We start from the raw sequence: 25908 nt of genomic DNA, 5'->3' as shown, positions 1-25908 counted from the left end.
TTCTATAGGCTCTGTCTTTCTTAAAGCAAGCAATTCCTCAGCTGTTCTTTATATGAAACGAGCAGTGCATTTTCTGTTACCTTTCCATGAATGTTTAGAAAAATTTTTAATGTTGGTATTAAGTGTGTTATCTAGGTATGAATACTGTTGTCTAGATACTGCTTATGCTGACTTAGATACTACTCTATTACACGGCCTAAAACATTTTGTTTTGTAGCTGTATCAAAATGTTGAGTAACTTTCAACTAGAGATCAACTAAGTTTTTTCCTCCTTAATAAAAATGCTACCAAACTTCATCTCTCTTGTACACATGCAGAGTTTTGTTCATTAGTTTTTTTTTTTTATTCATAGCATGTCTGTTAATTTCATTTTATGGGTTTCATCTCAGTGTTCTGCCTTGTCAAGATCATTTTGAATCTTAATCCTGTCATCTAACACATTAGCACTGCCTTTCAACTTAGTGTTATTTGCAAATTTGATAACCATCCTTTCCATGCCTTCTTCCAGGCTGGTGTTAAAAATATTTAACAGGAAAGGGGAAAAGCATGCTACCAGAGACATTTTATTATTTTTTTCAGAGGCATTTTAATTAATGATGCTCTGTCTAAATGAATAATGGTCAAGCGATAAAAAAAAAATGATGCAGCTTTGTTTATATAGTACTTAATAGTTTCAAAACCCTATGTTATCACAATCTATTCCAGTTATAACCACCTAACTGGGTAGACAGAGATACTAGATTCAAGGACAACAGGAGAACGGGGAGAAGTGAGTACCTATGTTTGCTGGGATTTTAGGGGCCTTGGAAAGACAGCTTCTTCTCTGTAAGTTCCTCCTCATTCAATTCATTGCCATCATGAATTGAAAGGAACTTTATTCTTGTGACTTAAGTACAATAGGAGTTTGTGTATTATTAAAAATGCCAGTCTTTTGTGTTTTTCTTCCACCATAGTGCTTCTCACCATACTGTATATTTTATTTATTCTTTATTTTCTATTCCACTAGAAGGTAGTCTCATAGGATGGAGTTTTTTTTCTTCGTGTTTTGCTCACTGCTATTACCTGGCACCTAGAACACATAGTAGATGCTTATAATAGATTCTTAAAACCTTATAAATAAATGAATAAAAAAATCCTTAAGGTTTATAAATCGGTCAAGTTTTCATAAATTTGTTTTAGGTCCTGCAGAACAAACTTTAGTAGATTCATCTGCATCAAGGCAGTGAGTATCTATAGACCAGACAAATGTGAGCTCTTTGCTACTGAACTCTGCCCTCATGCCTTGTGTCCTCTGTCACCCTTCCTACTCCTCTGACCCAAAATATTGGGGGCAGGTGCTTCCCCCATGTTCTCCAAGTTTCCTAACACTTTCTTCATGTGGTCCAGGTCTAAGTCTGGTTCTGCACTGGAGTCCCAATTCAAGTTTTTCTTCAAATGACCAGTATAGTCTTACAGATTTTGTGAAATGAAAAACATCTCACTTGAGATGGAAGTCCCAGATACTGAAAGCTTGCCTTCAGTTCTCATTACTGCTTATTTGCATTCTTTGTTGATTACATTCCTTAACAGGGGCACACATCTCATTTACTTAGTATCCCAATGTGTAGCTTGCCTGCAGCTTCACCACAGATGCTGTAAGCTCAGGCCAAAATGAAGGTGCCTTAAGGTCTGGGCTCAGTTGGGTCTAACCAAGCCCTTGTCCCTCTCAGAATCTGCCCTGCCTTGGGGAGCCTGGGTGGCTCAGTTAGTTAAGCATCTTGACTTGGGCTCAGGTCATAATCTCAGAGTTCCACGTGGGGCTCTGCTGACAGCTCAGAGCTTGGAGCCTGCTTTGGATTCTGTGTCTCCCTCTCTCTCTGCCCCTCCCCCTCTCCCTCCCTCCTTCCCTCTCTCTCTCTCTCAAAAATAAATATTAAAACAAATTAAAAAAAAAAGAATCTGCCTTGTCTTGTATTCTTCTCCAGTGATTCCAAGGTATTGCAGACAGAGACACTGGGAGGGAATGTGACATTGCTGATATCTGAAGGATAAGAAACCTAAAAGCCAACTGTGCCTACCATGTGGGTTTGCACAGAAGGCCTCTACTTATATTATTACTGAAATAGTTTGTATATGTACCCCATCAGATATAATGAGGAAATAAAATACATGCAAAACACACATTTTTTTTCTTTTTTTAGGCTGGAGAGAGAAGTGACCTAATTATTGTTTTTAACTACTTGACGGATTGTGTCCATCTGTTTTTCTCCTCCACCAGGAATAGAACTAGAGGAAGCAGGCTTAATCTGTAGCCTGAGCCTTGTAGTTTAAACATAAAGGAGAATTTCCTGACAGTGAGTAGTGGATTATGGAATTTTTTTCTTATGAGATTTAGAGTTCCATCTGGTTGGGGTATGTTTGATGCAGTTGTCTCTGAAAGTGGCAGAGGTACGTGTATATGTAGGTTAAATGAACTCTCAGAGATGCTTATTACTAAGAATTTATGATTACTTACAAAAAAGAACTATAATAGCTTCATGCTTTCCTAATATTTTTAATCTAGATAATATGAATTTTTAATTGGTTGGGGGAGTACATTTAAAAATAACTTCAAACATGAGTGTTCAGCCACTTCTAGAGTGTGGGAGGGCAGATCTTTGAATTTTGAAAAGATTGAACATGGTTTACTAAAATGTATTGCTGGGCTTGCCCTAGATGAAATTGTTATTTATTCAGTTATGTTTTATTTTCTAAAATTGAGTTTGAATGTGGAATGAATATATTTTTCATGTGAAAGTATTTGAATTAGACAATCAATAGTAGCAACCTAATGCCCATCATACTTGCCCAGGCATATAAAAAAAGCTTTATAGACCTTGTATTTAATTATAGTTACTCAACTAGTTTAATGATAGATAATGGTAATAGAAATAAAAACAACCCAGTGACTGAATTATACAATATGGTTATCTGAAACAATAATATAGTTAGAGAATAACTGAAGTAGAAATAATGACAACAGATAAGGAAGAAAGAATCTTGGTAGAAAATATAAAATATTGAAGACTGATAATTAGGGCCACCTGGGTGGCTCAGTTGGTTAAGCGTCTGACTCTCGGTTTTGGTTCAGGTCATGATCTCACAGTTCTGTGAGTTGGAGCCCCGCATGGGGCTCTGTGCTGCCGATGTGGACCCTGCTTGGGATTCTCTGTCTTCCTCTCTCTCTGCCCCTCCTCTGCTCACACTGTCTCTGTGTCTCTCAAAATAAATAAATACTTATTTATTAAAAACTAAACAAAAGACATAATTAAAGAAGAAATTTTATGATACTAGGGGAAATACTGATATACTGATAGTAGGGGAAATACTTTTTTTTTCTGTTTTTTTAAAAAATTTTAATTCCAGTGTAGTTAACATACAATATTATATTAGTTTCAGATATATCATATAGAGATTTAAAAATTCCATATATTACTCAGTGATACTCTTAATCCCCTTCACCTATTTTACCCATCCTACTTACTGCCCTTCTTATAACCATCTGTTTGTTCTCTGTAGTTGAGAGTCTGTTTTTTGTTTTATTTTTTTGGTTTGTCTCTTTTTCCTCCCTTGTCTGTTTTGTTTCTTAAATTCCATGTATGAGTGAAATCATATGGTATTTGTCTTTCTCTGACTGACTTATTTCACATAGCACTATGCTTTCTAGATCCATCCATCTTGTGCAAATGGCAAGATTTCATTCTTTTTTATGGTTGAATAATATTCCCTTGTGTGTGTGTGTGTGTGTGTGTGTGTGTGTGTGTGTGTACACCACATCTGTATCCATTCCTCTATTGATGGACACTTGGGCTGCCTTCATAGTTTGGCTATTGTAATTAATTCTGCAATAAACAAAGGGGTGCATATATTCTTTCTTTCTTTCTTTTTTCTCTTTTTCTCTTTCTTTCTTCCTTCCTTCCTTCCTTTCTTTCTTTCTTTCTTTCTTTCTTTCTTTCTTTCTTTCTTTCTTTCTTTCTTTCTTTTCTATTTCTTTCTTCTCAAGTTAGTTAACATACAGTGTAGTCTTGGCTTCAGGAGTAGAATCCAGTGATTCATCACTTACATATAACACCCGGTGCTCATCCCAATAAGTGCCCTCCTTAATGCCCATCACCAACTTTCCCTACTCCCCCCAAACCCTCAGTTTGTTCTCTGTATTTAAGAGTCTCTTATGGTTTGCCTGCCTCTCTGTTTTTATCTTATTTTTCTTTCCTTTCCCCTATGATCATCTAAGTTTCTCAAATTCCACATATGAGTGAAATCATATGATTTCTTTCTTTCTCTGACTGAGTTATGTCCCTTAGCATAATATCCTCCAGTTCCATATACTTTGTTGCAAATGGCAAGATTTCATTCTTTTTCATTGCCAAGTAGTATTCCATCATGCACCACATCTTCTTAATCCTTTCATCAGTTGATGGACATTTGGGCTCTTTCCTTAATTTGGCTATTATTAATAGCACTGGTAAACATTAGGATGCATGTTCCCCTTCGAATCAGCACTCCTGTTAAATTCCTAGTAGTGCAATTGTTGGGTCATAGGGTAATTCTATTTTTAGTTTTTGAGGAACCTCCATACTGTTGTCCAGAGTGGCTGCACAAATTTGCATTTCCACCAACAGTGCAAGAGTCTATCTTTTTCTCCATATCCTCACCAACATCTATTGTTTCCTGAATTGTTAATTTTAGTCACTCTTACAGGTATGATGTGATAGCTCATTGTTGTTTTGATTTGCATTTGCCTGTCGATGAGTGATGTCAGGCATCTCTTTAATGTGTCCATTGGCCACCTGATAACCACTTTTAACCGCACTGAGAAATCTGTCTGCCTTTCAAGTTAGAAAGTGATTGCTGGGGCATCTGGGTGGCTCAGTCAGTTAAGCATCCAACTTCAGCTCAGGTCATGATCTCATTGTTCATGGGTTTGAGCCCCGTGTCGGGCTCTGTGCTGACAGCTCAGAGCCAGGAGCCCACTTTGGATTCTGTGTCTCCCTTTCTCTCTCTGCCCTCCACTGATCACACTCTGTCTCTCTCTAAAATTAATAAAAATTAAAAAAAAAGATGATTACTCTATTTACTTACTTGATTCTATTTGAAAATCAATTGTACAAATGGAAAAAGAATAGCTAAATTTATACCAATAGTGTTTTAATGTTTTAATTAACAAATTTTAATTAACAAATTTTGAAAGAACACCAACATGATGCTAAGGAGACCATGTCAGGTGCTGGCATTTTATAGTAACTTAGACAATGCGAATTACTCTTCAGGTTGGATTATTCTTAATATACAAAAGAATGCAAAAGTCTGTTTAGACATATCTGGAAGAAGTCACAGTGTTAGAGATTTTACATGATATTTCTCCTTCTTCCTAGCTTTGTTTTAAAAAGAGGAAATGATTCAGAAATCTGTCAGTCAGGCCATGTAGAATATACCAATATCTTCCTGCAGAATAGAAATTAAAGTTTGAGAAGCCTCTTAGGTACTATGTAAATGCAAAGAAATGTCTTAGAGTTCCACAATTCCAGGCAGCACTGGTGAGTAGTAGGTAGAAGTCATAACGCCTCAGTGACTGAAGTTCATGTCACTGTGGGAATTATATTACTTTTGCTTTCCTTTTCCGAAAGTCTTCTGCCTATTTGCTGAGTATTCTCTCCATTGTTTCTCAGGTCCCAATATAATTATACCTAACCTATGTTTTACTTTATTCAATATGAATAGGACTTTATTCAATGTCTTGGATAGGTCTATATATTCCCCACCATAACTCTTGTCTTTTTTTTCAGTACAAGTAGAAAATTAAGAGTATGTGGCATGTACTTTGGAACAGGACATTCTGGATTTATATGAGATAAGAAAATTTTAGAGCTAACATTGTAGGGGGTCCTGCCTCATGTGTTTGAAAATGAGTGATTTGGGTGAGGGACTCACATGGAGAAGTCATCCTGTATCATTGAAAAAATAATCATATTAGGTCATATTTAAATATGTTAATAAAGTAGATTTTAGCTTTAAAAATGAGAATGAACTATTAGTTACAAGATCCATTATTACATAAACTCAAAACTGGGGGAAATGTTTTTACTTTAGTAAAAAAGATTTTAGTACCTTTCAGGGCACTGTTAGTTGTTCATCTTAGAAAATTTATTTTTCTCTTTTTCCTAGGCACATGATCACACAATTAGAAACTATATTACCCAGCCTCCTTTGCAACAAATGCCATGTGACAAAGTTTCCTGACAGGTAATATGAGGGGAAGTGATATGTGCAACTTTGCCCTCATTTACTTGCTCTGGGCTTACGCCATGTCTGGAACACAGACATACTCAAGACCCAGCTTGACCATGCTGTGGAAGACTATGCCTTAGGGTATGACAGAACAAAAGTAAAAGGAACATAGTCGCTTGATAACTGAATGGAATGAAACCCTTCTACCAAGGTGGCCACTTACTTTGGAAGATATGTGAGAGAGAAATAAAGGCTCACTTTTTTTTTAATGTTTATTTATTTATTTTGAGAGAGAGAGTATGAGCAGAGTAGGAGTAAAGAGAGAGGGGAGGGAGAGAATCCCAAGCAGGCTTCACACTGTTAGCGCAGAACTTGATGCGGCGCTTGAACTCATGAACTGTGAGATTTTGACCTTAGCTGAAATCGAGTTAGATGCTCAACCGACTGAGCCACCCAGGCAACCTGAGGCCTACTTTTTAATTTTAATTTTTTTATTACTTGTATTTTGAGGGGAGAATCTGGCTTTATAATTTTTTTCTTTTATTGATATATTTTCAGTTTTGATGTGGCTTCTTCTCTACATTTAGTTGTGGAAAGTCTGTTGGTCATTTTCTGAGTTATTTACACTAATGTGGCTGTCATCCAGATCTATCCATGGGACAAGGTGAGCTTAGGGTTCTACTCTGCTATCTTCCCTGGGAGTTCTAAGGCCTACTTTTTTTAACCTGTTGTTTTTAGTACAGAAGCTTATTTGTTACCTAATTTGTTTTTTTTAAGCCTTTAAAACTTTTAATCATGAAAAATTTCAAACATACAGACAAATTGAAAGAATAGAATAAACATCATCAATCCACCATGCATATTTAATAGTTATTAACATTTCTTCATGTTTGCTTCATTCATCTCTTTTTTGGTTAAACCATTTTATTTAATTATTTATTTATTTATTCTTTTCAGATTTTATTTAAATTCTAGCTAGTTAATATATAGTGCAATATTGGTTTCAGGAGTAGAATTCAGTGATTCATCACTTACATACAACACCCAGTGCTCATCATAATTAGTGCCCTCCTTAATGCCCACCACCCATCTAGCCCATCCCCCAGTGACCTCCCTCCATCAACCCTCATAAGAGTCTCTTATGGTGTGTTTCCCTCTCTTTTCCCCTTCCCATATGTACATCAGTTTTGTTTTTTAAATTCCACCTATGAGTGAAATCATATGGTATTTGTCTTTCTCTGATTTATTTTGCTTAGCATAATACACTCTAACTTCATTTGCGTTGTTGCAAATGACAAGATATCATTCTTTTTAGTGGCTGAGTAATATTCTGTTGTTTATTTATATCACATCTTCTTCATTCATTCATCACTCAATGGACATTTGGGTTCTTTCCATAGTTTGGCTATTGTTAATATGTTATCTAACTTGTAATACCTTACAGACAAATATTTAAACCAAGAAAAAATATGGTGAGATGTTAGTTTTGATGGTAAGATGAGGATTAACAAGAAATGCTTTAAGTTATACTCATGTTTATGTTTTTATTACTTTACTCCTTTCTCCTTTCTATTCACTGTCCCTAGGAGACTGGCCTGTATGGATTATGGAAACAGATTTTTTTTTTTGCCATCTGCTTTCTGGGTGGGTTTTGGCAAATGATCAGAGGTAGGTGAATGAGATGAAGGTGTATACTTCCCTTATTGCCTCCATGTAAGGGTGCCTTGGGATGTTTTCATTACTGTAACTGAAGGTAGCTCTTCTTTCAAGGCACCCTGCTCCACATGAGTCTCTTCCTTTTACAGTAATTGCTCCCTCTCCTGTCCCATTGAAATTAATAAACCTAGGTTATAGAACCATCCTTTGTGGTTCTCCTCACCCTGTCAACACCTTTATGAATAGTCACTTTGTAATTAAATTCTCTCTGAATTATCTGGAGTGTTCCATCTGTTTCCTGTTGGGAACCTAACTAAAACACTATTTATGTATCATTCTTTTTAAGTTTAATGTTACCTGAATGTTAGGAAATTATTCTATGAGCAACCTGAAATAGCTTTATTTTTATGAAGACATAAATTGAAAATAAATTGGCCAGAAACTACACAATTATGTTCTAGGTAGCTAAATCTATATAATAACAATTATATTATAGTGAGAACCTGACTTAGAGTCTTTTTTCCTTACTTCTGAAAGTTTACTAAAATTACAGAATAGTTGGAGTAAAGCAACCAAACAAAAACAAAGACTGCTAGAGAATAGGATTTAAATTAGTCTGTTCTAGGAAGTGATAGCTCATGTCCCTTAATGGCTCATGGAAGCTGGCAGTAGAAACAGTATCCTCAGGGAAATGGTTATATATTATGGTCCTCAAATGCTGTGGAACAACAAACAGTTGCATCATGGGTTTTAACAACCATTGACATTAGATTAGTAAAAATCCTTTCATTTTGATATGAGAGTAACCCAGTTAGACAATTAGATTGTTAACTAGGTTTTTTTTTTTTAATTATATTTATTTTTATTTTGAGAGAGAGAGTGCGTGTACATGAGTGGAGGAGGGGCAGAGAGAGAGGGAGAGAGAGAGAATCCCGAGCAGGCTCCACACTGTCAGCACAGAGCCGGTCATGGGGCTTGATCTCATGAACTATGAAATCATGACCTGAGCTGAAATCAAGAGTTGGATGCTTAACTGACTGAGCCACTCAGGCGCCCCTTAGATTGTTAACTAGGTTTAACAAAAGGTGATTCCTTTGCTTACATAACTAAGGATCAATATTCAAAACATCATGGATCTAAAGATTGCTTCTTCCTGATTTCTTCTTTTTAGTTTGTTCTGTATATTGACCACATTCTGAGGCAGGCTTTTTTTCTCTATGTGAGGAAAGGTGGCTGGCTGCTGATAGTCTTAAGCAAATATGGGTATTTATAGCATGTGATCCCATGGGAATAGAGCCTGTCTCATTTTCAGAGGTGATATATCACATCTCATGGGGGACTCTGATTGGCTTCACCTCGCTGAAGTTCCCAGTTCTTATCTGTTGTTCATGGGGGATGTCATAGTTTGAGTGACTAGCTTGGTTGGCCACAAGACTAGTCTAGTTCATGTTACCAGTTCTGTGACCAAGAAAGATCATGTACTGTGATTGATGGCCCCCTAGAATTATGAAATTGAGGAAGAGTCGGCATCTTGATGTCAACTGGTTTTTTTTTTTTAATTTTTTTAATGTTTGTTTATTTTTGAGACACAGACAGACCATGAACGAGGGAGGGTCAGAGAGAGAGGGAGACACAGAATCCGAAGCAGGCTCCAGGCTCTGAGGTGTCAGTACAGAGCCCGACGTGGGGCTCGAACCCATGAACCGTGAGATCATGACCTGAGCCGAAGTTGGAGGCTCAACCGACTGAGCCACCCAGGCGCCCCTTGTTGTCACCTGTTTTTAAAAAAGTTATTTAATGGGTGCCTGGGTGACTCACTTGGTTGAGTGGCCAACTCTTGATTTCAGCTCAGGACATGGTCCCAGGGTCATGGGATCAAGCCCTCCGTGTGTCAGGCTCTGCACTGAGCACGGAGCGGATTCTCTCATTCTCTCCCTCTGCCCCTCTCACCTGCTCATTCTCACTCTTTCTCTCTCTGAAATAAAAAAAAAATAAAACCTAAAAAGTTAAGATAAGTCACTCAATAAATGAGGTTGAATGTTTTCACATATTTGGTAGAGAAGTTCATGTTTTTGGACACCTACTTCCAGTAATGGCAGACTTGGTAATTTCAACTAACTTTGGCTCTCAAGAAAATGAAAATATGAAATAAAATATTCAAAAATGACCTGTTAAAGCATCAAATAACTAATAAGTTAGAGAAATATTTCTGAAACAAAATCCCAGAAAGATGAGGATTCAGAGAAGCAAGAGCAGCACTTGATACTAGTTTTACTCAAAGGACATTTGCTTCTCTTAGAATCTAGAAGTGGGATTGCTGGGTCGTATCATAATTCTAGCTTAAAGTTTTTGAGGAACTCCCATACTGTTTCCCATTGCAGCTGAACCATTTTACATTCTCACCAACAGTGCATGTAAGTTTCATTCCAGGCTTCTCTTTCTAATGCATTTTTATTATTCTCTAAAAAACTGTAATGTTATAAAATTGTTGAAAAGCCTCAACTTCTAATGACTTTTCCCCCTCTTTTCTCCTGTTAACCATGAATCTAACAGGAACCTCAACTCAGACTTAACTGTAGCAAAATTAAAATCATTGTGTACGCACACACTGACATGCTGCATGGATTAATAGTGGGTACAGGGATGGTTCTCTCAAAGCAAAAATAAGTTACTATTGTAAGAAAGGGCAGATGATTGATGGGACACAAAATCAACCAAATCTTACTATACTGTTTAGAGAGATTTTCTTTCTTCTTCTTTCTTTCTTCTTCACTGTCTTAAGAACTTACCCTTTCCAAAAATTTGAAGATGAAAATGAATAACATTTTCCATACGTAAAAGATTTAAAAAAAATTAAACTGCATTAGAGGCTACTCCTGACTATGGTGATGTAGAATGGGCTTGTGCAAAATTTGCCTTCTCATGTTCCTTTATTATTTGGAATAATGGAAAGAATACAAGATGACCCTTACACCAAATTCTACTTAATAGAGAATGATGCCATAGTAACAGCACAGTATAGAGTATCAAGACTTAAAAGTTTTTACTAGACCAGTATAACTCCGAAGGGTGTTAAAAATCGATCTCTTTCATCTCTTTCAAGAAAATACTGAAAGGAGTTCAACTTTCATATACTTAAGGTAAGGAGAGAGTAGAGCAAATTATAGTCCCAAAGCTTCTGTTCTCCTCCTCTGTAATAAGCATTGAAAAAGGGAACAGCTGGAATTTTTAAGGGACATCTTTTTTCCCAGTGTTGAATTTTGTAAAATGAAGCAATTAAGTGAGTTGGTTAATTCTAACTCCTTAAAAATTTGTGATTAGTTATCCATTTTCTAATATGCAAAATATCTAATACTTTATCTATACACAGAAGTAAAGAGCTACAAATCCTGTTCTTCACCTAAGAAAAGGGCTATTTGTCAACAACAAACTTGACTTTTTTCTTTGGAGGAGTTTTCAAATATCAGTAACTTTTGTGGTAGGTACCCCATGATCCTAAACCTGTTGATGGTTTAAAATTCTTAAGAACAGGTTTAGGAATTTTGGTCTTACTAGTTGTTTCAAAATTGATACAAAAGGTAAGTAAATTATGATAAAATTGTATTACTCAAAGTGTCTGAAAGCAGTATTGAGAGTTCCTCTGAAATTTTAAATAAGTGAGGTGGCTTAATGTTTCAGCTAAATGTAGGATTATCACACTTGTGGGCTTATTTCCAGCACATTTCTAGAGGACAAGCTGTAGAGCATAAAAGAATGTGGTGGATAACTCAGAAGTGAAACCGAAGATGTAAAGATGGAATGGTGTTGAAACTTCTATTTTTACTCCACATGAAAACTGCACATCTGTGAGCCAGTTTTCTAGAGATTAATAGACTAGAGCTGTTAACCTTGAGCTGTCCAAGGAGGGACAGGATGGGGTTATTACTCAGTGAATGGAAGAAAACAAAGTCATAAGTACTAATTCAAAATGAGGTGAAAAGTTCAACATTTTCTCTGGAGGAGTTTTCACCGGAATATCTGAGAAAATCTGAAAAAAAGTCTTTCCCTAAACTTTTGAGGGACAGTGGTGAGAATATTTGGGATGGAGAAGGAGGAAAAATGGGCCCGGCTGTCCTGCACACACAAGATTTAGCTAACTACAGTGAATTGTTTTTTATGAGGCTTCCTTTGAATGGATTAGTACATGAAGGATCAGTGAACATTCTTTCATAATTTGCCTTTGCCTCTTTTAGAAAAAAAGTGGAAGGCTGATTGGGAGTTTTGATATAGCATTTTTTTAAAATAAAAAATTGTGAGAATGTCATAACTTTCCATAGCTTTGTATGTTTCTTGGCTTAATAGATCTCTCATTTTATTTCTGAGATTCAAAGAAAATAAAAATGACCAACATAAAAATAGATGGCTATTTTTTTCATTTAGAAATTATTTATTCACAGAAAGAGAAAACAGTTAAAAAAATCTCTAATGAAGAATTCAGATGATGTTTTTCAAGAAAAGGTTATATTTTATTGTGTTACCCACATACAATGATTTCCTCACAGGATGAGCACAGTATTTAGCACAAACAATTGCACTGCTTTTCCTCAACCCATAAATTTATATTGTAGACCACATGAGGTACTGAGCCCTGTGTGGAAGGTCATTTTATGAGCCCCATCTTGTGCTGTCAGTTGAGTTTTACTTCATTCCCTAAAATTTCAGAATGTGGGTGAAGAGTCATCAAGTCTTTTAAATTCACTGAGGAGTAAGTGGGAATTGATAAATTATTTACACAACTCTAATGAAGTCTTGCAGCTTTCTACTAAAAAAAGTGTTCAGCATGGGTAGAGCCTAAAAAATTCTAGTAAATTCATTTTACCACAGTAATCTCTTCTGAAAACCAGACTTATGCTAAAAAACTATAGAATTGTGTGGAACTTTACTCCACCTTCATCACTGAACCCAACACTTCTCTGAAACTGAGGAGGGTGCTTCACACCCGAAGGAAGCTCATTTTTGGTCCTAAGAACCTGGATTTGAATAAGCAAATCAAAATTACTTATAATCAATCTCTGCTCAGTCTAACATTACACATGATAGCTTTAGCTCTCCCGCCCCCATTTCTGATGCGATTGTGTAGTTTAGCAAATATTACATAAAAAGCAAAACTTTTTAAAACCATGTATTTTTTGCTTTTTCTGTCTTTCTTGGTAGTTATGGCTTCCTATGGTTAAAAGGCAATTAGGGATTAAAGAAGGTGATTGAATTAATGTAGGCAGGTTTTATTCTCCACCTTGCTTTAGCACAGATCAAAGAAGATGAATGTCCAGGCATTAGCGAATAATTAAAAACCAGGGTCCCACACAGGAATTGTTGTCCTTGTTTCTCCATGTATATCATCAAGAACTCTTCACTTTTTTGTCCCTCTTGTCCTTGCCCGCATTTTAACTTCACCTATTCTCAAATGCTAAGTGTACAGAGTTTTCCATGTAGTCCTCCATATTGATTTGTGAACCCCTTTTGGTGGACAGTTCTGCTTCCTCCTGAGGGAGGGTTGGGAGGAGGAACTGAGGAAATGGTCCCAAACAACTCATTTTTTGGTCTTCACTAGATGACTGGCAGTGGTCAGTTATTGTGTGGTTACTTTTTCTCCTTGAACCAATTAGAGTTCTATTGGTGGTTATTTGTGATTTGGAGTCTTATCTTTCCATCCTTCCTGAACCTTTAACCAGCTTTTAATACAAAAACAAACAAACAAATTTGTAGTGTAAAAACTTAGAGCTAATTATACTTTCTTAAGTAATATTCTAATGCATGCTATCTATAACCCTAATGTGCAGAGATTTTTGTTTTCAAGAGTTAGAGTCATCAAAATTGATTGGAATCTATTCTATTAATGGTTAAGGACAGTCTTATCGAACTTTTGGGAAGTATTGAACTTTGATTTTGACTAGCCCTTTTTCTTCTCTTAGTACTCCTTCTATTTAGTCAGGACAGTCTTCAGTCTTCTCAAAGGCCATGCCCAGCTCCTATCCTTCCACTGGTATTTTTCTTCAACAGTATTTCTGAAAGTTCTTCACATCCTTCCAGACTTTCTTTTCCTTTCATCATCAAAGTTTTCTTTACCTCTGTCGTAATATCTTATAGTCTTGTTACTGCTTAATCTATTCACAAATTTAAAGGAAATACTAAAGACTGGTAAAATGAAATAGTTTACATTTATATTTTGATGCAAAGGAGTTAATACTTTGTGATTTTCAGGCCTCCGTCAAAGCCTGTGAGAAAAAATTTTTGCATAAGATTTCCCCTATTAATAGAATTCATTAGATCATATCTATCTTCAAATGAGCAGTAGAGGGGGAAGGATGCCCTGAAAATAGCCCAAATAGTACCTGAATGACTTTACCTTCCTTAGTCTCCATGTATGTTACAGGTAACCCTCTTTCTCACTGCCACTTTTCCTCTCTCATCACCATGGATGCTTCAAAACCTGCATAACATGATTAGGACACATTGCTATTTTATTTTGAACCTGTTTATGCTATGTCAACCACAATGGCCAAATCCTCTTTAGGTCTAGAATGTAGTTTTTCATGTACACGATTTTCTATTATAATTAGACCAGATCAGTATGACATAGATTAATGGGTAGTTTTAATAAAACAGTTTTAGTTCTTCACTCCCAGGCACCCCTCTTTACTTGCAATTTTAGCTGGAAGTTTTCTATTTAAGACTATGAATAGGTCAGGAACTTAATCTGTTTAATTTTTCCATATACCATTCCTCATTATGGCTAAGTATAAGAGGGCATTTAAAACATGCTACTTGAGGAAAAGACTAAGAAACAATTATTTCTGTGCCTGATTTTGTATTTTATATTTTAAAAGACTACGATTTAAGTGTTGCAAACATTAGGAACTTGAAAATTGCTTTATTATCATTTTTGACCTTATCACAAAATGCAGGTTCATATTAGAGCAATGATTAAGTGATTTTCACCTTTGTGAACACAGACATAAGTAAAACAGTTTTATTAACATAAAATTCATGTTGTATTAATTTGCTAAATAGGCATTCATAATACACAAAGGCTGACTAGTTCTTGATGTCAAAGGAATTGTAGTTACAATGCTATACACACACACACACACACACACAGAGAGAAGAAACTGGACAGTGTTATGCACATGTTTATGATTTAAAATTTTTATTTTTCCATAATGCAGTGAATGAAAGTCAGTCATAATTTACTGAAGTCTGTTGCCTCGGGGCTTAGAACATTCTCAATATTTAGTAAGCAGAAAAACCAAACTAAAATTATGACTTATGAATAATGAAACAGACAAATCCACTCCCTCTGGTGAAATGGAAATAAATACTGCACACCTTTCAAATATTTGTTTATTTGTCTATTTTACTCACTTTTGCCCATAGGATTCAGTTTTCTTCCCCCTTGTCTTTTTAAATGGAAATGACTACAAAATGGTTCCAATTGAGAAATAAATTTTCAGAAATACTAAGGTTTTTACTCTATTAGTAAACATCATTGGCTGTTTGCAATTATATATATATATTTAATAAAAAGTGAATATTGTATAGCAAGGCCTAGTGATGGTGGGCAGACATCCGAAATGGAGGAATATTCCCAAATTAAAGCTTCTTTTCCTCTCAGAAAGTGACCTAGAACTAAGATATCTGGACTCATCTGCCTCAGAGAGGGTCAGGAGATACAAGTTGTCTCTGAAGTTTGTCTTTATGTTTTATGAACAAGTCCCAACCTGGAGGCTATGTCTGATTTATGGGGTTGGCTTTGTTCCACCTGTCACAGTGGTGTCCTGGGGAAGGCAAGGCAGCAGCTAAGCTATCAGTTACCAAAAGCCTCACTGGTTGGAATCACTTTACCTAATGGTGTTTTCCAAGCTGTGTTCATTATTATAAAGACAATGGTGGTCACAATGTCTGAAAAGGCAGACTTTCAGATACTTTATTTTTCAGTTTGTACCTCTCCTGGATGGGATAGTTAGTATATTTGATAGTGTTTAAGTTCAGGTTGTTTTGAAATACTGTGATTTTGATGGTATGGATATATTAGGAATACACTTCCTTTTGTATAGTCTTCTTAATATTTGATTATTTGAAAATAAGAGATGGGTTCAGAAGTTAAATTTTTCTTTAAGGTTAATTTTTTTCTACTTGCTAAATTGGTAGCTATTCTAGAAGGGCTTTAAGACAGAGCACTGAGTTATTTTCGTTATTTTCTTACCTTGGTGAAGGTGGGATCTGGGGTCTTCCAGAGGGTCAGCTAAAAGGGTAATAATGCTGCATGTAGCATCATTGGAGAGGGGAGAAAATAGGGTTTTTAGCTATTTCTGGGCTTAATAGTATAGTATCATTATTTTACTTAGAAGAATTTCCAGATCTTAGCCGTAATTAAATATAATAGTACTGATGGCTATGTACTAAATATGTTAAATACATTATTTCATTTAATACCTAAGCAGTAGTTATTATTGTTGCCATTTTCATGAGTGGGGATTCTGAAACACAGAAAGGCTTAGTAACCTCCCCACAGGTCACATAGCTTGTAGGAAGTAGAGGAAATACTTGATCTGTGTCTTGTGACTCTTCTGCACATTCTCTTAACCACTGCAGTGATTACTGATAACACCCAAAGACAAAAGGACATGAGTTAAATCATTTTACCACTTTCCCCCCACGATTTGTTGTAGCTTCATGATACATGACTGTTTCAGAGACTGAACAAAAATAAGCACTTCAGTTATTTCAGTTATTCTAACATGCACTGTCCAACACACATTTTCACATGTCTTAAATTGGGGTGCATATAATAATGACTGAGCTTTTATAATCACTAACTACCTGGTAGTAGTTGTGACATAGTTGTCATTGCTGTAACCAATTCATTTTGCTTTTATTTTCCTTTTAATGTATGCAATAGAGTGATACATGAAGAAAATCAGTGTCAAAGTAAGGCTAAAAGAACTCTCTCTAAATGTAAAAAAAAATAAATGATGGGAAAGCAACTTTTAGACTTTGTCGGTGCAGTGGGTTTTTTTGTTTTGTTTTGTTTTCTGTTTTTGCTTTGTTTTTGTTTTTTTTTTCTTATTGTGACATAAAATAGTGTTTAACAGCATCTTAGATTCAATGAAGTATAAGATGTGTTATATCTAGACAATGGCCACCCAACCTATTAGTACTAAGAAAAAAAAAGCACCAGTGCTACATTTCTCACTGTGCCTGCTAAATTGTAAATTTCTTGTCAATTGTGTTATCTTTATACCTCCATTTCATCCAGTATAGTGTCATGCAAGTGAGAGATACTGAATAAATCTATGTTGAATTGAATGTGTAATGAGACTGATTTTCTTGTTTTCCCTGTGAGGGAAATTTGAAACAAGAGTTCCAGAAATATTTTAAGCAGTGTCAGCATCACTGTAATTATTGTAGGACCTCCTATGATGATGACCTCCTTGAAATATCATGCTCATTTTAATGTATTCATCATAAAGAGTGGTGGCCTTCCAGAAAGGGCACAATTTATGAAGTCAGGAGATTTTAATTTTAACCCTACCACAACCTTCCTATCACATCTTAGGTAAATCACTTAACCATGTCCTTAGTCATATATAAGAATAATAATTAAGGGTTCTCACAGCTATTTTACATGGTCAAACTCATTGTGACTATAAGTGAAATTATAAATGCAAATCATTTTAAAAGCTTTGGAAAATGCTCACAAACATAAATGCATAATTGTAAAAAAAGTTGTCTCAATTTAGGGAGCTTGAAGTTTCCAACAGAGCCAAAGAGAACCAGAAGCCCCTGCTTATTATGAACATCATCAGGACAGAGACTGTCCTACTCATTTTTAATTGGTACTGTTTGTGGCACAGTAGATGTTCAAGACATATTTGTTTTATGAGGGGATAACTGAATACAAAGGCAGAATGAATAATTAAAATAGATTTAGGGGAATATGTATAGATTTTGTTCTCATACGACTGCATAATCCTTTGACAGGAAATGTGGAGCAAGGTTTAGAGGTCAACATTTTTAGGATTACATGCTACTTAAAAAAAAATCTTTGTCCTTGATCTGATATATTTGAAATTTCTCAGCAGAAACTATAACGTTTTGTATTACAAAATCTTTTTCTGGAAACTGTGCAGATTTCTAAACCAAGACCCAGTATATAACCAATAAGTTTTGGAAACTGAATTCTTGTCGATATTAATTTTTATAAATACCAATAACTGTGGATAGAATTTCATGTTTAAAAAATTTATCATGGCAGATTTGCTCATCAACACAGAAAAATATGCTTTTCTACTGCCACATTACTTGCCATATTACTTTTCTACTGTCCATATTACTTGGACCCTTGAAACATGTGTTTTATTTTGTTTTATTTTATTTTATTTTGTATTTTATTTTATTATATTTTATTTTTTAAAGTTTATTTATTTTTGAAAGAGAGAGAGAGAGAGAGCATGAGCAGGGGAGAGGCAGAGAGAAAGGGAGACACAGAACTGGAGGCCGGCTCCACTCTCTGAACTATCAGTACAGAGCCCAAGGTGGGGTCAGAGTTGTGAACCAGGAGATCATGAGCTGAGCCAAAGTCGGATGATTAACTAAGCCACCCAGGCACCCCTGAAACACATGTTTTAAAATATGCAGATAAACCTGTCTCTCTTAAGGATGTGAGCTCAGTTAACAAAAGTAAAGTGTATCTTCTTCTTTCTTCCTTTTTCTTTCTTTCTTTCTTTCTTTCTTTCTTTCTTTCTTTCTTTCTTTCTTTCTTTCTTTCTTTTCTCTCTTTTTCTTTCTTTCTCTTTCTTTCTCTCTCTTTCTTTCTTTCTCTTAAGAACAGATTTAGGAATATGATATGCTGCCGCTTGGTGGCACTCTTTACTCACTTAATGTTGCTTTGATGATAAGAAAAATGTGTTTATAATAAAGGAAAGTGACATCCAGGGAGAATTTCAATAGTCTAATTTTAGACATAGCATTCAGGTGTTTTGAAATTCTAATAGCTTGGATCAGTTAGTTTCCGGAGCTTGCCAGTGTACTGTTAGGTCTAAGGAATGCCACTCGGGTTATGAAATGCATCAGGTTTGCATATAATGATGATTTTACTCTGCAAAATTTGGCACAGTTGATTTACCTCTTTGATTTTCTTTTGTCTCTATTCTGGGGGACATGGTTTTAAAAGCCTGACCAGTATATGGATAGTAAATACATATAATGAACGCTTTTTAAAAAGAATATTCTTCTTTTAAGAAGAAATAATTTGGTTCAGTAAAAATTCAACAAAGTAATGTATGACAGCCTTTTGGTTACTGGATAGTTGAACCTTATTTACAAATAAGATTTAGGAAAAAGTAATCAAGCAACAGCTGTCATGAGCCAGTTTACTCATTAAAGAGCATTTTTTAGGTATGCAAATTGAGGTAAATGTACACACATAATACCAAGTGGAATGGGGTTGTTGTTAGTTAAGTCATTCAGAAGGCAAACTGTTAATAATGGCATGCTGGCCAACTGTCACTCTTTCACATGATCAGCCACTATTCCAAAGGTTTAATTTGACATCAATCATTTTCATAGAACATTAAAAATTATATTAGAATATTGTCACTGGGATACATGGGAAGAGAAATATCTGACTCAGTCTGTGTTATTCTTGCTATGTATAAAAAATACTCAATACTAACCGTTTTTCAGCATTTGGGTTAGGGGGTGGAAAACATTAAAGATCCATGCCTATCTTCATTACAATCACAGTGTCTGGGCAACAGTCCCAGCCTCCAGCATAAAGAATCTCCCAGAGCATAGCACATTAGTGAGTACAGTTCAGCTTTATCAGCTGTAGCATCAATCACATTCAGAATAGTTATATCAGGTCCCCACCCAAGCCACTCAATTATGAAAATCTCTCCAATGAAGAACTAGCATGTCATTGCATTCACAATCCACTTAGACAAGCTCATTGACACTAAGATACCATGTCTCCCATGTTAATAAATGAAGATCATTGAGAAACACCTACATGTTTTTAGGACATTGTTTCTCCAAATACACTGCCCCTCCTTATCCGTGGAAGATATGTTCTAGGACCTTCAGTGGATGGCTGAAACCGCAGATAGTATCGAACCCTATATATTCTGTTTTTTTCTATACATATATACCTATGACAAAGTTTAATTTACCAATTAGTCACAGTAAGAGATTACTAACAATAGCTCATAATAAAATAGAACAAATAACAATATACTATATAGTAAGAATTATGTGAATGTGATCTTTCTCTCTCAAAATACCTTATTGTACTCTACCCATGTTTCTTGTGATGATGTAAGATGATAAAATGCCTAGTAATGAGATAAAGTGACTTAAACGAAGTAGGCATGCTGACATAGAATTAGGCTACTATTGATCTTCTGTCCATACATCAAAAAGAGGATCATCTGCTTTGAGACCATAGTTGGCCACGGGTAACTGAAACCTTAGAAAGTGAAATTATGCGTAAGGAGGGACAACTGTATAGCCTGGGAATGAATGTGCTTCCAAATACCCAGATGATGGCTAAAATGCACATTTCCAGGCCCTGCTAAAGGGATGGGGGTTAGTGTGGGCGGACAATCACTATTTTCTTTTCTTTTCTTTCTTTCCTTTTCTTCATTTTATTTTTTAAAGAGAGAGACAGAGAGAGCAGGGGAGGGGTGGCAGAGAGAGGTGGGGGGGAGAGAGAGAATCCTAAGCAGGCTCCATGCTATCAGAGCAGAGCCTTGATGGGGGGCCCAGTCTCACGAAATGTGAGATCATGATCTGAGCTGAAATCAAGAGTCAGGTGTTTAACTGACTGAGCCACCCAGGTGGGCAGTCACTATTTTAAACAAGTTGTCTGAGTGATCCTTATGCTTATTAAAGTTTGAGAATTACTGCTTGGTGAGGGGCAAGTCTCGTGACTATTTAAACATTGAACGTAATTTCTGTTCTCTACTGTATGTGCGTGTGTTTGCCACTGTTCATCTTAACAGTGAGACAGTTTTTATTTTAAATCTCTGTCTAGGGTTCTTAGGAAGCAGGGGTTGGAATTTAGAAAGTTAGGATGTATCAAATATCAGAGAACCAGACAAGTTTAGAACTTAAACTACAGAGGAGTATTCTGCTTGAATTCTTTGTTTATCCAGAAATCTACTGTTTTCACAAATATTACTTGTCCCCTATATATATATCCTAGGATGGTGTTTAGGGTTGGTACTTTTTCAGGGAAACTGACATTTGTCAATCATCTGCTCTGCAACAGATTTTTTTTTAAAGTAGCAAAAATGAGTTATTCAGGAATAACAGACAATTATAATTTGGGGCAAGCAAGCTATAGCAGAAACCATAGACAAGTTTCTACAACAGATCTTTATATTTGTTAAATACCTATTAATCCAAAGTTGTGCTCTTTGATCTATTTACTTATTACACAAAATGATGTGAATATCTCATCATACAAACCTGGTAAGAATAATGATGGGGGTGATTTGTTCACTGTTAATCAGATTCTCTTAGGAATGTTTGAATTATTATTCTTAAGATGCACTTTGAAGACTGTTGAGAATCTTTGTTTCATCTTTAAGTGTGTCTCTATTTTCAAAATTTTGTGTCATATGGTGTGTTTTTAGGAACTTTCACAGGCTCTGTTCTTATCTTTCATTTTGTGAGCTCACAACAATAAAACATGGCCTTGAGCCAAAAAGTTCAATCAAGTACTTGACCTTTATGATTTCCACCATAATATTTCTTTAGCTAGTGTAGAAAGTGTATGTAGCTGAATTGGCATACTTTGTATGCTAAGTATGCTAACATAGTCAAAAGGGATACATAATTGTGAATAACAAAATCCAATTTTGTCATATGTTTTAATCCTATATTTCTAGGAGGATATTCTATTACACTGTGCAACTTAACAAGAATAATTATCACTTCAACTTCTTAATCACTATGAAGGGCCATGATAATGCTCCTCGTTCTCCAGAAAGGCAGCCGGGAAATCACACAAATCAGACTTAAAAAGCTCCTTTTTTGATTCCTACAAGAAATGAATTCCATGATGACCATTGTGTGATGTGAGTGGATGAGAGAGCATTTCTAGGTTCATCAGCATTCTATTCTGTACCCACAACTTATTGATATGAAAACCATGCTTCTAATAATTGAGACTGCTTCTATCATTTTTCTTTAAGGCTTGCATACTGATGGTAGTTGGAAAATAGCTTCTGTTATTTCAACTCTTGCTTGCTAATGAGTGTCTAAAAGTGGTTTGAGAGTAATGTGAACAAGATCTCTCAAAAATATAGCCACTTTGGAGGCAATATAGTAAATATCATCTATTAATTGTTGAATATTAGAACTGAGATGGGCTATAGAGGTTGTGTGGCTCAAACCCCTTATTTTATAGAAAAGGAATCAAGTTTAAAGAAACCAATTTTATTTTCACTGTAAAATCAAATTTACAGCTTTGCATAATAAAATGCTAATATGAACTGCAGAAGAATGAATAAAACTTGATCATTCAGGCTTACACTTCATGGTTGAAAAGTCTCAAGCTGCTTTTCGTTTTGTTTTATTGTCTTTTGACTTCTTTCCATAATCATTTATACTTAATACACATTTCTCTAAATGAGATATCAATGAAAACCCTAGTTTTCTCCAGTTGTTTCTATATTAGAACATATTTTTTTTCTGGACAATATACATTTACTCTCACAATCATAAAGGGAATTGCTTAGTAATATTTACCATAATTCACGATAATACTTCTAGCAGATTTTTGTTTGGTATATTCTGTTCTTCCTTGCCTTGGACTGGGAGAATTTGACTCTGAAGACCCGATTGCTTATGAAGTTTATCTGTCGATGGTGCTTGGGCTGTGCTTTTGGTGCTTCTGACAGTCCCTGAAAGAAAGGGGTTGGGAGAGGTGAAGGCAGAAGAGCGGACTCAGTACAGAACTCTTCTTGATGCCTTGGTGTGACTGCAACGGACTCAGCCTTGCACAGGGCTGAGCGGGGGAGATTACAAAGAATAAGGACAGACACGATGTGTGGTGGGAAGATCACAAGCTGGGATTCTTTTATTTTAGCCTATGGCGTGTGACATACAGCATACATGCTGTGATTCTCGCATCCCTCCTTCGCCTTCCCACATCCAGTCACTCACACACTTTTGCCATTTTCTTCTTCACTGGGTCTTAGGCATTTGTCTCTCTTCGATAAAATGTTTCACTCTGAAAGACTATTAGAGATCATCCTGCTCAATCACAGATCCATTAAAAGAATCATTGCTATAGCATTATTGATAGATGATTTTCTAATGTGTACTTGAATATTTCTGGTACGAAAAACTCGCTACTTTTACAGGAATTTTATTTTATTATTAGACCACTCTAATTGTTAAGAGTTCACTTATATTATTTCACTGATATCATCGTAGTAAAATAATTTCCTTTGCAATTTAACCTTTGGTCTACGTTGTGGACATAAATTACTCAAAATAAGTAGTTTTATATAGTACTCTTACCCCTCCCCTCCACATAGAGACACACATTTCCCTTCTTCATGCCAAATATCCCCAAATTCTTCATGTTGACACACTGTTTTTCAGATCATTTGTCAACCTCTTGTGCCTTTATCAAAATATATCAGACTCTCCCTAAGTGGGAGCTCCTAGGTGGCTCAGTCCATTAAGCATCTGACTCTTGGTTTCAGCTCAGGTCACAATCTCATGGTTCGTGGGTTCAAGCCCCACATTGGGCTCTGCACTGACAGTGTGGAGCCTGCTTGGAATTCTGTCTCCCTCCCTCTCTCTGCCCTTCCCCTATATGCTCTGAATGAATGAATGAATGAATGAATGAATGAATAAATAAATAAATAAAAGAAACTTAATATGGGTGAGTTGAGCACAGTAATTTTCCCTTCTCTGGAGGCTATACTTCAACCAAAGTTTAAGTTTGAGATTGCACTAGTTTTAAGTAGCAGTGGTGCACTTGTTTTGGTCTTAGAGTCAACCACTCATCTTTCCTTCAAATAACTCTTGAGTCGACAGTTCCCCATTGTGTACTTTTGCAATTAATTTATTGAATGCTACACTCATAATTGTTTAATTTCGCTGTTTTCTTTTTTTACTTTTTGAAAGAAAAATAAACTTAATTCTGTCAGTCATTATAGTAATTTGTCCCAGTTCTAGGCCATATGAAAATCTGAAAAGCGTATCACATCCAGGTGGAGCAGGGAAGCTTGAAGGTCAGCGCCTGTGGCACAACTACCAAAAACTCACTCTGTAGGTTGATCAGCCATGGATCCACATAGCTGTATTGTCATCAAATCCATATCTAATGTTACCAAGACTTGTCAAATCTCTTGTCTATGTCAAGGTGCTCGGCTTCTTTTGCTGTTCTCATCATTTACATCTGTTCTCCATCTCTTGTCCCTCATTTTATTCATAGTTAGCTATAACATGTAGAGTCTTGCTAGGCATAGACACTTTCTCATTCCTGTTCTCTAGAGATGCCGGCATTATTTTCTTAAATACTATTCTTTAGCAAGTCATTGAACTAGGGTCTCAATATGATATTCATGGAACTTAGGCATTTTTGTTTTTGTGGGCTTCTTCCTCCATACACACAAACATATTTAAAGTTGTATTTTATAATTGTTTTTGGCATAAAGTTAGTTTTTTGATGTAGAAGTTAGTTTCTTCTTTGCATTTTAAATGAAAATATTGTACACTTCAGCATGGGGCTAACTGTACCTAATAGATAACCTGGTCCTTCATTGAAGTCTAACATTAAGTTTCTGCTCCCAAACCTACCATGATAGTTCCTCCATTACTTTTCCTTCCTTAGTCCATCTATCTAATGTTTTCCCTGACTGTGCTGAAATCGGGCCTCTGTATTCTGGATGGCCTACATACTGACTTTTCTGATCACTAATTCTACATCTTTCACAGTATACAACAGCTATATGTATTTGGTAGTGGTTCAAGATACTTACAAATTGTTTCTTTTTGTTAAATAGGATAAAAACTTCACTTTAATATTTAGTTTATAATTAACTTTAATATTTAGTTTATAATTAACTATTACTAGTTTAGAAGTGACAATCATCATTAGCAGTTACTAGAGGTTGCACTGTGACACTCTTTTCAATTGATAAGTGCCTGAAGACATTTTCTACATTAAAAAAATTTTTAATTCTTTTTTTTTTCCTGATTCATACATGTACACTAAGTTCAATGGAGATTTTTTAAAAATACTGGATGTTATATAGAAGAAAATATAGGTCACCAAGAATTCCATCACAAAGAAAAAAATGTAATTATTTTTCCCTGTTTCTTTCCAGACAATTTATACATAAACTACGTATACTTTTAATAAAATTAAAATCATACTGTTATCATACCATACCCTAATTTTTTCACTTAGCAATATTCTGAAAACATAAGTCCATGTCATTAATTATTCTACTAGGCTGTGATTTTAATTACTAAATTATGTTTCTTTTCTGAGTATACCATAGTTTATTTAACGTATCATCCATTTTGGGGACATTTAGGTTGTTTCTAATTTTTATGAGATTATAGTTGGGTCTATTGTGTGTATATTTTTATATTTTTTTATTCTTTAATTGCTGCTGGAAAATTCAGGATCCTGATACATGGTGGTAAACGGGAAGTATGGTTAGTGCAGTAATTATCCTCATCAAAATTTCTGGGTGTTTGTATTTCTAAAAATAGAGTTAAAAAATTAGGTTGGTTTGCTTTGAATTAAAGAAATATGATGTGAAGGCAAATGAAAATTAGGAGCATGAGTTTTGAAAATGAAAATTTTCATAAGTTTAAACCTTCAAAAAAGCTTACAGTAGTAATATTTTGTCAGTGAAAGTCTAATCTGCTTATAATGAATGAACTGGCTTATCAAAATGATCCTAGTTTTTCATATAGTTTCCACATTGAAGA

General features: G+C 35.4%; 1 long non-coding RNA gene across 1 annotated transcript in view; it reads left to right on the top strand.

The window, feature by feature from the left end:
- Positions 1–2247: 2247 nt before the first annotated feature.
- Positions 2248–25908, top strand: part of LOC128314095 (uncharacterized) — a 181552-nt gene continuing 157891 nt past the window's right edge. Inside the window, exon 1 of the long non-coding RNA XR_008295500.1 lies at positions 2248–2427. This is a non-coding gene — a long non-coding RNA (uncharacterized LOC128314095). The remainder of the gene's footprint in view (positions 2428–25908) is intronic.

The sequence above is a fragment of the Acinonyx jubatus genome, chromosome C1 (assembly GCF_027475565.1).
Source record: "Acinonyx jubatus isolate Ajub_Pintada_27869175 chromosome C1, VMU_Ajub_asm_v1.0, whole genome shotgun sequence".
In the NCBI taxonomy this organism is placed as follows: Eukaryota; Metazoa; Chordata; class Mammalia; order Carnivora; family Felidae; genus Acinonyx; species Acinonyx jubatus.
The sequence above is the reverse complement of the archived record's forward strand: the minus strand, read 5'-3'. Positions and strand labels throughout refer to the sequence as shown.